Below are 13,604 nucleotides of genomic sequence, written 5' to 3' on the forward strand. Positions count from 1 at the left end.
CCTTTCTCCATATTAATCCTGTTTATAAAGGACTCCAGTAAGCAGATTAAGATCCAGCCTGGATCACATCCTACTGAAGTAATCTAATTAAAAGGAAGGTCCCACCTACAATAGGTTCACACCCACAGGAATGGATTAGCTCTAAGGACATGGTCTTTTCTGGGGTCCATAAAGGTCTCAAAGTACCACACCATTCTTATGCAGCCAATCTGCTATCTTTACCATCTCTTCCATTGCAGTTCAACCTCCCCAAGGTCCAGGAAACTTCCAAAACCCATTGTCAAATCTGTGCCTATGTCCATATTTTTCTTCTTTCCTGGGATGTCCTCTACTCCCTGCTGCCCATCTAGAGTCCAATGATCTGTTATCTGTAAGCAACCCACCCAGTACATTCTTGGCATATAGTTCCTAAATGAAATAATATACTCATTCTTGGCAACAGGGAAGATTTTAATTCTGTCAAATCAGAATAGAAAGTTTTAATTTTTAAAATGGTCTCTTAGAGTTGTTTCAAGCTCAATTTTTTTCCTAGCACCTACATGAAATCACCTCACATCACAAAATTCTATCTTTTTAGGAAAGCCTACTCCCTGGGTCTTTTTTCTCTGTCTGTCTCTTCGAACCATCCCTTTCATAAAGGACTCCAGCAAGAGGACCAAAACCCAGCCTGGGATACACCCCAAAGCAATCTAATCAAAGGCTCTTAATCAAAGTGATCCAACCAAAAGGTCCTACCTACAACAGGTTCACATACACAGGAATGATTAATTTAAGTACATAATTTTCTGGGGTCCATGAAAGCCTCAAACTACCACATTTCCCTGGACCAATCCTCTGCAAGCCATATTAAAAAATCCCAAACCCTTTCAGCTTGGTGGCAAATCTGAGGCTTGTTTCCTGTCTCTTGCTGGGCTGGCCTTGCAATAAATTTCTCTCAAAATCCTCGTGTCATGACATTGACTTCTGTGTGCATCAGACAATGAGCCCATCTAGGTGGTAATAGAAATTGTTTAAAGCCACAATAAGAAACGGTCAACTGATTGAGAGTATAAAGACAGAATTGGTCTGTGGCTGAAACTTGATACACTTCAACATCAAGACACTGAGAAAAGAAAAAGGGAATAAAGGTGAACTGGGAGGGAGAAACAAAGAGAAGAGTATGAAAACTACCACATGGTCTGTCCTGAAAGCCACATAAAAAAGGTTTTGAAGAAAGAATTGATCACTTGGGTCAAATGCTACCAGTAGGCCATGAAAGAAGAAGAGTTAGAAGTGACAAAAATTTGTCAATACAGCATGTTTAGTCACCTTGACAAAAGCTGTATTAGTAGAGTGATGGGGATAAAAGTGTGAATTCAAGAGAGAATAGGAGAGGAATTGAAAGACAATGCAATTCCTTTAGAGGTTTGCTGGAAAAGAGAATAAGTAAATGGGGCTGTAGTAGGAGGGAGATTTAGACCCAGGAAAGACTGTTTTTTTTTCTTTGGTCTTTTAGTATGAGGGAAATAAGAACAAATACATTTGTAAATGGAAATGAAATAATCTAATACAAATTTGATGATTCAAATGAATTATCAAATTTGAAACAATATCTTTGAATAAGCAAGAGGGATTGAGATCCACTGCAAAAGAGAATTGATACCTTGTTAGAAGTGTATGAGGAGCTCACCCAAAGTGGAAGTACATAAGGCTTAGAATTTGGGTACTGATGCACAAGACGGGTGGATATGGTGGTGGGAATATGTAAATGTTCCCCTGTAATTGCTTTGGATTCTTAACAAAATAGAAAATAATGTCATCTACTAAAAATGAAGATAGAGAAGAAATTTTGGAAGTTGGAGGATAGAAACCAATGTGTAAAAAGATGCCAAAGAGGATGAGAGAGAGAAAGGTAGACAGGACATATAGGTTTGCCCAGCAACATCAAGAACCCACTTAAGGCTAAATGACATTAATTTTAAGTAAGAGCAGCCATCATAATAATGTATTTTTCATGAGTCATATTCAGCTGCATAGGTGCTCTGTGCAAGAGGAAAATTTGATTTTACCAAGGTTGATATTACGCCAGGTGAGATATGGACATGTAAATTAAAGGAGAAAGCAAGGTAATAGCTTAAATGATAGTCTATCGAATCTTAAAGGGAAGGGAGGGAGGAGAGGATGGAAGCAGAGAGCAGCATAAGAGATACTGAAAATGATAGAATGAATATATATATATTGGAAGATTTTTTTATGTTGAGGAATTATTTGTGTTAAGGTACCATTGGGAGGGAACTGGAAAGATGAAACTTGATGAAAACACCAGTTTTTAGAAAATATAATGGAAAAAAGATTCCACTTCTAATTCCAGATCAAATTGGGAATAAGAAATGTACGTTATCTATATGAAGAATATTTTTAAAATTTACTGAAACATAAAAAAGTCTTGAACAGTTTTTAAAAAATCTTGTACTGGATGGAAAACCTTGGAGTTTTAGAGTATAAAGATGGTGATTCTTGAGTTTCTATGAATACAATGAGAAAGCATGTATTATTAAATGTGAGAAAAACTAAGATAACTCTAAAAGAATAATGTGTGAAAAATTATCAGATGTTAACATAAGTCATTAGCAGTTTGAGCCTTTTTGTTATTTGATATATGGTGTTGAAACAATGGGATAGTATCTGGGAATCAAAAGCTATATCCTACATGTGTTTAGAAAGTATATCCAACTTTGCTTACTGTAACCAGTTAAATTCCAGATTAATCAAAAGTTGAAACATAAAATATATAGAAGAAAGCATAGGTAATTTTAAAAAAATCTTGAGTTAGTAAGGACCTTTTATACATGAAACAAAAGGCAGAAACAATAAAGTCTGATATCAAGATATAATATAAATACATAAATATAATATTAATACAATTTTAAACCCACTAGACCAGTAAAATTATAAATGGAAGAAAAATATTTGCAGCACATATGATAAAAGACTTATTTTCTTGTCATAGAACTCTTATAAAAGGATAAATAAAAATCCAGTATGAAAATTATGCAAGGTATGTAAATAGACGTTCACAGCAAATGAGATACAAATGGCTAATAAGCATTTATGAAAAGATACTCAGTCTTATTTATAGCTAAATACATAAAGATTCAAAGAAACATGAAGCATTATGTTTACCTATGAGCTTGCCAAGTATTTAAAGAGTAGGAAATGTCCATGTTGATGGAAACATGGGTATGGAAGCATTCTCAGTGTTGTTGAGTGTCTAAATGGGTACATCTTATTTTGGTAGCAGTTTGGCAATGTCCATTAAGTTTTTAAATGTTTACATCCCTGACCAAGAAATTTTTCTTTCAAGAATGTATCCTACAGAGATACACAATTATATATGAACAGTGATTCTCTTCACAGTCCTACCAATAACTGCTCAAAACTGTAGACAGCCTAAATACGTATAAGCATTAGTAGTCAGGATAGATTAAATTATTTATTCATTTATTTATTTATTATTGTATTACATGAAAATTACATACACACATATAGGAATATACATAGGACATTTCTAAACTCTGCTTAGTAGGTTTTGTTTTGCTGTGATAGGAGTTGATAATTCTGATACTTCTTTCTGTGTATTTTAGACTTAAGCAAATGTGCCATTATATTGAAAATAATGGAAATAAGGTTTCTTATTGTTAGAGAAAAGAGTTACAAAAATGGAAATGGAAAGGAGGAACACTAGCATATATTAGTTTGGTATTGAAATACCAGTATGAATTCATGGTTTTTAAGATATAGATATCAAGACACACATACCCATATACATAATTTCTTGTTTTATCACTGACAAAGCCTAAAATGAATGATACATCAGTGGCAATGGGTGCATCTGTTACCAAATCTTGGTTTTTAAATATCATTTTCCACTAAATAGTACTGGAGCCCCTTGGGGAAATTGCCTCTTGGAAAAATAACTGATTCCAGAGCAGGTACAGGAAGTCTGGAATATCTTGTTGGGCTACAGTGCAAAAAACGACTTCACTATTATGAAGACCTGTCAAAAGAACATAGGAGTCAGGTTGAGGCAGATCTTATTGGAAAATTCTGGGATGATTTAAACATCAAAAAAATAATATTGTAGTTGATGATAGTTTTTCTTACAGTAGAATTCCAACCTGTAAGAAGAACGGTAAAATTAGGAAGTCATCAACTGATCTTAAAACAAGGGTGTAAGAATTTGATAAGGAACAAAATATTAGTCTCAACATATCACACTACAAATTACTTTTATAAAAATGGAAAAATAGTAACTTTACTATGGAGAAATCTGGTGGACATCACCTTAAACAAGAGATCACAATTAATATCACCAATACTGGGACAAATTGAAATATTGTGCCTCTTGATACATCACTTTTGTGGTATTCTTGCTGAAAATTCATAATCACAATCTAATCATGAAAGGGTTTAAACCAAGGTAATTACAAAGGAGAGAGATAGGGAGAAAGGAATTGAAGATGAATATGAGGAAAAAATTAAAATCCACTCTTTAGACAATCTGAGAGACAGTCTACAAAATATCTGAGCTGTACTCTGCAAAAGTAGTAGCATCAAGAAAGACAAAGAAATTCAAGATACTGTTTAAGATTAATGAACACTAAAGAAACATGACAATAAAATGCAATGAGTAATCCTGGATTGGGTCCTAGACTGGGAAAAAATGTTAGAAGTTTAGATATATAGGATATTAATGAGATAATTGAGGTAATTTAAGTATAATTTGTGGATTAGATAGCATCATTGTATAATATTATTTATAAATTCTGTTTTTAATTATATTATGGCTATGCAAAAGAATATTTTTCATATGGATGCACACTAAAGAATTTACTATCAAGTGATTTGGAAAATGTCACATATTTAGAAAAATACTTAGTGTGATGATTTGAAACTGTATGGGCCTCAGGAAAGCATGTTCTTAAATTTAATCCGTTCCTGTGGTTGTGGATCCATTGCATGTAGGATCTTTAGTTAAGGTGTGACTCACTTCATTTAGGATGAGTCTTATTCCTTTTACTGGATTCCTTTATTTGAGAATGAAATTCAGACAAGAAAGAGAAAAGCAACAGAAGTAAGAAGCTGAAAGCAGTGAAACCTGGACAAGAATGGAGAGACCAGCAGATGCTGCCACATGCCTGGCCGTGCGACAGAGGAAAAAGGATTGCCTGCAACCCATCTTCAGCAAGAAGAATTATCTTGATTTGGTTATTTTCACAACCTCCATGGTAAGCTAATAAATTCCCATTGTTTAAAGCCAATCTATTAGATGCTATCTGCCTTAAGCAGTCTAGCTAACTCAAACAGATAGGTAGATAGCTTGACAGAAGCAGTGAGAAAGAAAGGGAGAAAGAATGTAATAATGTGAATAATTGGGGAATCTGGATAAAAGTTTTTCAGAATTTTTTGTACTATTCTTGTAACTTTTTTGTAAGTTTGAACTTGAATCTTAAAAAATCTCAAAAAACTTAAACAAAAAAGCTCATATGAGAAAATTATACAAATTTCTTTAAAGATATTTGTGAAGAAAAGGGTTAATTCAGCAGGCCTACATTGCTCAAATCCTATATACTCCCAAGAAAGGCCTATTTTTTGGACTACCCCTTGACCAGCTACTAGGACCTGAGCTCTAAGCCCTTGGAATATTCTGCCTGATGTGAGTGTTTTTGTATGGCTGAGGCCTTGAACCATGCAGTATCAGTTTGATCAGATAGTTTATGCTAACAATATGATTTATGGCAAACATCTGTTTGTGTATGCTTGAAGACTTGAGCCACAGAATACCAGTTATATCAGATTGTTTATACTAACAATTTATATTATGGTAACATTTTTTGTCAATTACAATGATTTATACTTAACATTTCTTTTTGAGTCATCCTCATTATCAACACTTTGCACATGTTGTTGTTTATCATTGCTGGTAGAATTAAGCACATCTGTGATACTCCACTGGGAGAAGACATCTAGAAACTTTTACCTGGTTCCCTTGGACTTTGCTCCATTCTCCTTTTCCCTTTGCTGATATTAATCTGTATCCTTTCACTGTAATGAAGTGTGACTATGAGTATAACAGTTTTTCTGAGACCTGTGAGTCCTTTTAGTGAACTATTAAGCCTGAGGGTAGTATTGGAGCCCCTTGACACAAATTAAATAAATAAATTCCCCCCCCACCCCCCCTCGGTTGTCTGTTCTCTGTGTCTATTTGCTGCGTCTTGTTTCTTTGTCCGCTTCTGTTGCCGTCAGTGGCATGGGAAGTGTGGGCGGCGCCATTCCTGGGCAGGCTACACTTTCTTTCACACTGGGCGGCTCTCCTTATGCAGCGCACTCCTTGCGCGTGGGGTTCCCCTATGCGGGGGACACCCCTGCGTGGCAGAGCACTCCTTGCGCGCATCAGCACTGCGCATGGGCCAGCTCCACACGGGTCAAGGAGGTCCGGGGTTTGAACCGCGGACCTCCCATGTGGTAGACGGACGCCCTAACCTCTGGGCCAAGTCCGTTTCCCTCAGATGGATTTAAATGAAATATATAATGTCAATACATGTGGAAGGAAAACAACAGAGATTATTCTTTAAAGGAAGTCTAAGACAACACAAAAGATGCTAACTGTAAAAGAGAAAAATGATACATTTGACTGCATTAAACTATTTTTTATTCAATAAAAACACATAAATAAAATGAAAAGACAAGACACAAAAAGGGAACAAATAATTGCAAGGCATATAAAGGACAAGAGTTCAGTGCCCAGAATATATAAAAATATGCTATATTTGCATAAGAAAAGTACAAACAACCCCATAAAAAACTGGGCAAAAACATAAGTAGACATATTGCAGAAGTCAAAATATGCATGGGCAATTATTTTGAAAAGATGCTCAACTTCTTTAGTACTCGGGATAATGTAAATTTAAAACATAGTGGGATGCCATTTTTTACCCACTAGTTTGACAAAAATTAGGAAGTCTGATAAATGTTTGAAAAGATTTAGATCAAATGGAATTCTTATTCTTTTATAGTCATAGTGTAAATTGGTACAACCATTTCAAATTTCAACTTAGAATAATCTCACAAAGTTGAAAACTTTATATTTCAAGGGCTAGTATGTTCTTAAAGATATAAACTTTAGAAAAACTCTTGCATATATGCTCAAGGAAGGAGGTATAAAAATATTTAAAACATTACAATTTATAGTAACTAAAATCTGTAAATAGCCCTAGTCTCCTTCAACAGTAGAAGAGTTAAATATATATATATATATATAGTTGTATATTCACATAATGGAATGGATTAAGGTAGTTAAAACAAATTAACTTCAGATCTATCCTGGATCTTAGAAAAATAACATTAAATTTTAAAGAGAAGCACATCCCAGGAAACTATACACAATATAACATTTTATAAAGCTCAAAAATAGAGAAAGGTATAAAAATAAGTAAGGTAAAAATAAACATAAAAATCAGCATAATAACAACCACTGGTGGTAGGGTATGGGCTAAGGAGTTAGGAAGATTGGAAAAATGAAAAATACCTAAGTGAATATAGCTCTTAAGTTGGGCAATGTGTTCCAAAATGTTGATTTTCTTATTAAGCTTCATAACTTACATATTTTAAACATATTTTGTAAATACCACATATTATATTTAAAATGATAAAGAAATGTTATATTTTTAAATTGGAAAAGATGAAGACATATGCCCAGCCTACACGTGTTTGCTTAAACCTATAGGCAAATCCCAAATGGTGTCTTCAGATTCTCCTTTACAGCCTAGCCAGAGATTTGTTAATTTTGTAAATTGTTTAGGGAATTTTATTTGCCTTTTACTGTTATCAACCAATACACTAAATGTATATCTCTTTTATTCTTCAACTCAAATTAAAATAGTCTTAAATTCTAATTAGCAATACATCTAGAATCTCCCTTTTTGGGAGGCTTACATTTTCCTCTCATTTTTTCCAAGAATACCTGGAACTTAAGCATTCCAAAAAGGATGATCAGGTTACATACACAACTAGGCAGAGAGAGTATGGAGTTTGATTAGTGAGAATAAGGTGCTCTTTTAAGTAAGTAAGTAAATAAATAAATGCATAAAATGTCTCTGGGATTGGGGCAGGGAAGCTAGTTATGAGACTACCCAGCACTAGACTCATGCAGTCCAGTGTATTTAACTGTCTGTCTGCTGGACTGCTGCCCTTGGGATGAAATCTTGATTCAGGTTTGTTTGATTATTCACAGTGGTCTCCTTGCTTTCTAGAGGGGTCTCTATTGTCAAGTGAGCTTTGAGCTCCCATTTCTGAATCCCACATGACAAAAAATATAGTCAGAGTTAACTGCTTTAGTTCCAAACAAACAGCTTCAAATGTTGAGCAGAGTTCCTGACTAAAGAGTGAGCTGAAACCAAGTGGCTCTTAGCTAGAGCTCACTTGGGGTTCGTAACCATGGTTTTCCAAGGTGCAACTGTATAAAAATAGAATATGTGTTTAAAAAAATCAAGCCTGACAATTAAGCCACTGCTGTTTCTACTAGCAATGAAAACTGCCCTAAGACTCCCAGGACACAAATTTATGTAATCTGGTAAATGTGCCCTATACATAACTAGTTTCCTTGACATAGCTGTCTGCTTCCTTTTAGCTCCCACATGCCTTGCAAGTGTGCTCAGGGAATGACATCTAGAGCCTGGAGAGCTGATCCTCAGAAGCCTTCTAGTGTGTCAAAGGCTCCTCCTCTAGCTGGAGGGAGGGCCTAGTTTCCAAAGAACTCCCTCTAACTTTCCTTCTATTGCCATTCCAGGCCAGCCCTAGGACAGGTAGAATGGCTACATTCAGAAGCCTTTTCTTCATGACCTTGATTTGTGAATGCTTGTGATATGTGTCACATTTCTCCCGTCTACCTCTATTTTTCTGTTGAGTCAAAAATTTGCCAAGTGTAAAGTAAGTGAGATTTGGAAAAAAGGAGGGAACCAGATGGGGATCAAAATACATGTATGGATGTTATTATTGTTAAAGAGTCAAATTATATCAAGAGGGAAAGGATCCTGGTATTTACGAATTCGAGTTTTTCTTTTTCCTTGATTTACTACTTTGAAAGTTCTCCTAATAATTCAAAGAAATCATGATCTCCCAGAATTAGAGAGTATCTTAACTAATATGGTAATAAAGAATGTGGCTTTACCACTTATCAGCTGTGTTTCCTTGTCCATAGTCCTGTCTTCAAACAAATTTAATCAGCAGAGACTCTGTTTATAAGCCTCATGGAGCATGTTTACAGTTATTCAACATGCTACACACATCAAGTCAAAAAACCTTCCTTTCAAGCAATGGTTGTTGCTATCTTATATAAAAGTTAATTTTTGCAAATAAATCCCTTTTCCTTCCATAGTATGTGCTGAGGAGTTGAAGCATAACTGTGCAGCAAACTCTCATAAAGATCTTTTGGTAGATTTCCATTATGGAAAATGATGGACTTCTGGGGGAAAAAAAGGACAAATTAAACTTAATTTTTAAATCACTAAAGGAGTTTACCTTTGAAATGTGCCCAGTAGTAAATAATTTTGCAATGTGGCTAATTTGTTTTGCTTCCAGAAAAAGGTACTTTTCAGGCAACTCCATCTATTCTATTACTGAACATATTTATTTTACAGCTGACCTGTTACACATGATTATATGTTAGTCAGTAATAGTGTGAAAGCTACTAGAAAAGTTGCGTTACCAGTATATTTTCCAATTAGAAGCTAATACCATGCTGTCTTCTAGTATTATAATATTATTATTCCAGTGTTAAAATTTAGCCCAATTCTTTAGTTTTTTGTTGCTGTCAACTGGCATAGGCATCAGGGGAAAGGGGTAGAAGTTGCAAGTATTTACCCTTCCTCTTCTTGAAGACTTCACTGTGGTGCTCCAGCATTCTCTTCGTACCGGGCTCTCTGTATGATGGAACAATGACCTTTAAGGATTCTATCAACTTTGTGGTGGTCACACTGGGGTCATAAAGTGTGAAAAGACATTGTCCCTGTGCTCAAAAATTGTGTGACCTAACTATAGTGTGGGAAGTGCTAACATGCAGTTTTGTTTAGTGGGAGGAATAATGGACGTGGGGATCAAAAGACAAAGTATTGATTTTGCCCTTTGATACCTTTGTGTCCATGGACAATTATGAAAAGAGAGCAGATCCATGTTTTAATCCTTGTCCTCCCTGCTCCAGGGAGGACATGTGACATATTTTATAATCAATCCCAAATGTACTATATGGTGTTTTACATACAAAAGAACCAGTAACCAGTTCTTTGCTACCTACATGTAAAAGGACATTAAGACTCAGAGAGTGAGAGAGAATAAAAGGAATATATTTTACGGACAACATGGCTTTGTGTAGCTTTGAAGAAGGAGCGATGCTATGTAAGAGAGGTGTAGGACAGAAGATGAGAGAAGTGTATCATCAGAGTCGAAGGACTGGAGAAAGAATGCAGAAGCAATATATAAGCCACAGGGAAAGACATGGTATACAAATTCTAGAAGCTCAGGAATTAGTAGATAGCTAGTTCCAGATACAGAGCCTGGAATTCTGCATGTTATCACTGAACCTGAATGACCTGATTTCTAAAAGTGTAATATAAATGTAATAATTAAACAGTTTTCTGTCAACAATTCTGTGATGTTGTTATCATTGCTGCATCCATTTAAAGATGAGGAAATTGGTCTGAAGATGTTAATTCCTGACCCAAGATAAGTTATTGCATGATAGAACTAGGATATGAGTTTACAACATTTCACTCTAAAAATGTATACATTCTTAGCGAGAAAAGAAAGTTTCTACAAGCAGAGACATAAAGTAGTTTATCCACAAGAATTTTCCCAACTTATATTTGACAGAGATCACCTATTTAGGTTCCTTACATAATTTTTTTTCTTAGATACCATATATGATTTAATGAAGAAAGATAATCACACATTGGTGAGTGATTTTGTTTCCCAGGATTTCTCCAGCTTCTGTAAGCACCAGTTCACCCTCTTTGTAATATTTTCTACACTGTACTTGTTAAACCTGGTGGACAATATCATCACGATGACCATCATTAACCTTGATTGCCATCTCCACACTCCCATGCACTTCTTCCTTAGCTTGCTGTCAGTTTCAGAGACTGTGTACATGCTGGTGATTATTGCGAGCATGTATGTTCTTTAACCACATAGGCCTTACTCAGCCCATTTCCTCGGTAGGCTGTGCCGTTCAGATGTTCTTTTTCATCACTTTGCTACCTACTCACAGGAATGGGGTAAGGCAGCTATGTGATCATCTGCAACCCCTAGCAGTATTCGGTCATCATGAATAAGAGGTGTGCATACAACTGGCATGGGGGCCTTGCGGCATTGGCCCAATTGTAACAATGACACAGGAATCAGCTGTGTTCAAATTGCCCTTCTGTAACACAAAGGTGACCCACTCCATCTGTAACATCCAACCTGTAATGACGCTCTCCTGCATCACCACCACAGTCAATGAGATCCTGGCTTTGATCATCAGTGTTCTGGTGCTTGTCATACCTACAGGTCTGGTTTTTATCTCTTCTTACTCATTATCTCAAAAATCCTCAATATCACCTCTGCTGAGAGCCAGAAGAAGGCCTTTGCCACCTGCACCTCCCACCTCACTGTGGTCATCGTCCACTATGGCTGTGCCTCCATTGCCTACCTGAAGCCCAAGTCACAGAACACCAGGGACCAGGATCAGCTGATCTCTGTGACCTACACAATCATGACCCCCCTACTGAATCCTGTGGTGTACACACTGAGGAACAAAGAGATCAAGGATGCTCTGTGCAGGGCTATTGGCAGAAAAATCCTGACAAGATGGACCTATTCCATGGAGGGTCTTAGGAGATGCTCTAGACAGGAAAACATGGACCAGTGCCTACAGTCAATGTGAATGAAAATTCTGGGGCTGTTCAGTAGTGATTGGGTGAGAGGAAGAGAGAACCAAGGAACTACAAATTCAGATATTTTAAAAAAGGAGAAGTTTTTCTAAAGCACAAGCCTACATCTCACAGGAGAACAGCAATGGCATGGGAAATCAAGTATAGGAGAATGAATTTGGGGGTATTTGGAAGTAGACAGGCAGTCTGAGCAGAACTGGATCTGAATTGGATCAGAAGACAGACCGAGTTAATGAGGGCAGGCTGCTCCAGGGGAGTGCTAAAGTTTTAAAAATATTCTATAATATTCTTATTTGGACATGAGGTTTCCCCTTACCCATTTAAAACTACATAGATTTAATACCTAAATTGTCCATTGGTTTATGGGCAATCCAATTTCATACACTCTAAATAAAATAGATATCAGAAATAATAAGCATGAATAAAATTCAGCAGCCCTTGAAGTCTGGATATTTTTCACTTAAGTTCTATATTGGCCATATGGGAAAATGGAGACTTAAAATTTTCAGGATCATATAAGGGAAATATATTTTTGGACAGTGATTAAAATCAGGGTATCCACTGTGTTATTCAGTCCCTAGATTATCCTTTATTTTTCTTTTTATTGACATTTACTTCCCAAGACAACCATTTTTGGCCACAATCCCATTTATTTAATTAATTTATTTTTTTAAAGATTTAGTGAAAGAAAGAAATAGCACCAAATCATTCAATTGGCATTTATATTATGAGGATATATGAAGTTGGTTGGTGATCTTATATGTGAATGTTCTTAATCCAGACAAAAAGAAATTGGGATTGTCTTTGGAGATAGTTGCAAAATGGATAGAAGCAACAATGAATGGAAATAAATGGGGCAACCTAGAGCAGGGAGTGGTGGGAGAAGTTTGAGAGAATTCAGATGGGTAAGGAGAATTTAGTCATCTGTTAACTCAGTGACTCCAGAAAAGAAAAAGAGTCATCAAACCATCAGTTATATTATTTAATTCCCTTTGTGACCTGAATTCATATGTCTTCCTTCACTAGCCACCTGCATTTCCATCATTCTTCTTTTGTACAGCTTATCCAGCTCCTCACAGCCTACAATACTACAATACATGGAGACTCACTGTTTCCAGTTTCATATTTCACATTTTTATGCCTGTCTACAGCCTATTCCCACTAAATGGAAGTCCCTCACTGCCACTCTCATTGCTCCCTCAGCCTGCACTCTCCTACTGATTTCAAAATATCTCAAATGAAGTATCTCTCCCTTTAAGAATCCTCAAACGAGAAACCTATGGAGAAGGAATCATTCTTTACTCCCTCACACTCCAATCTCGAAACCTCCTGCATTCCTCTATTACCATAGTGGTCATTTCCCATGATTTCTGTATGGATGAAAATGTGAAATGGGTACTGAGTGATGTTAGAACTAGAAGGAGTCTTACGATGGTACACAGTTCCACACATTGTTTAATATCTCACAGGCTACATCTGGTGTGTTTTTCACAGACCACTTTCTCCTTTATGTTAATTTTAAAAGTTAGGGCTGTGCCCAAATATCTTAATTTCTCATATAGCCCATTATAGCTCATTTGTACAAAGTTTCAGCTTCATTTCTTTTTTGGAAATTTATGTTGAAATCAAAATGAACCC

At 36.0% G+C, this 13,604-nt stretch overlaps 1 pseudogene; it reads left to right on the top strand.

Moving 5' to 3' along the window:
• The first annotated feature begins 10,963 nt into the window (after positions 1–10,963).
• On the top strand, positions 10,964–11,959 carry LOC101442747 (olfactory receptor 10J1-like; annotated as a pseudogene).
• Positions 11,960–13,604: the final 1,645 nt, after the last annotated feature.

Source organism: Dasypus novemcinctus, chromosome 13, assembly GCF_030445035.2.
Source record: "Dasypus novemcinctus isolate mDasNov1 chromosome 13, mDasNov1.1.hap2, whole genome shotgun sequence".
In the NCBI taxonomy this organism is placed as follows: Eukaryota; Metazoa; Chordata; class Mammalia; order Cingulata; family Dasypodidae; genus Dasypus; species Dasypus novemcinctus.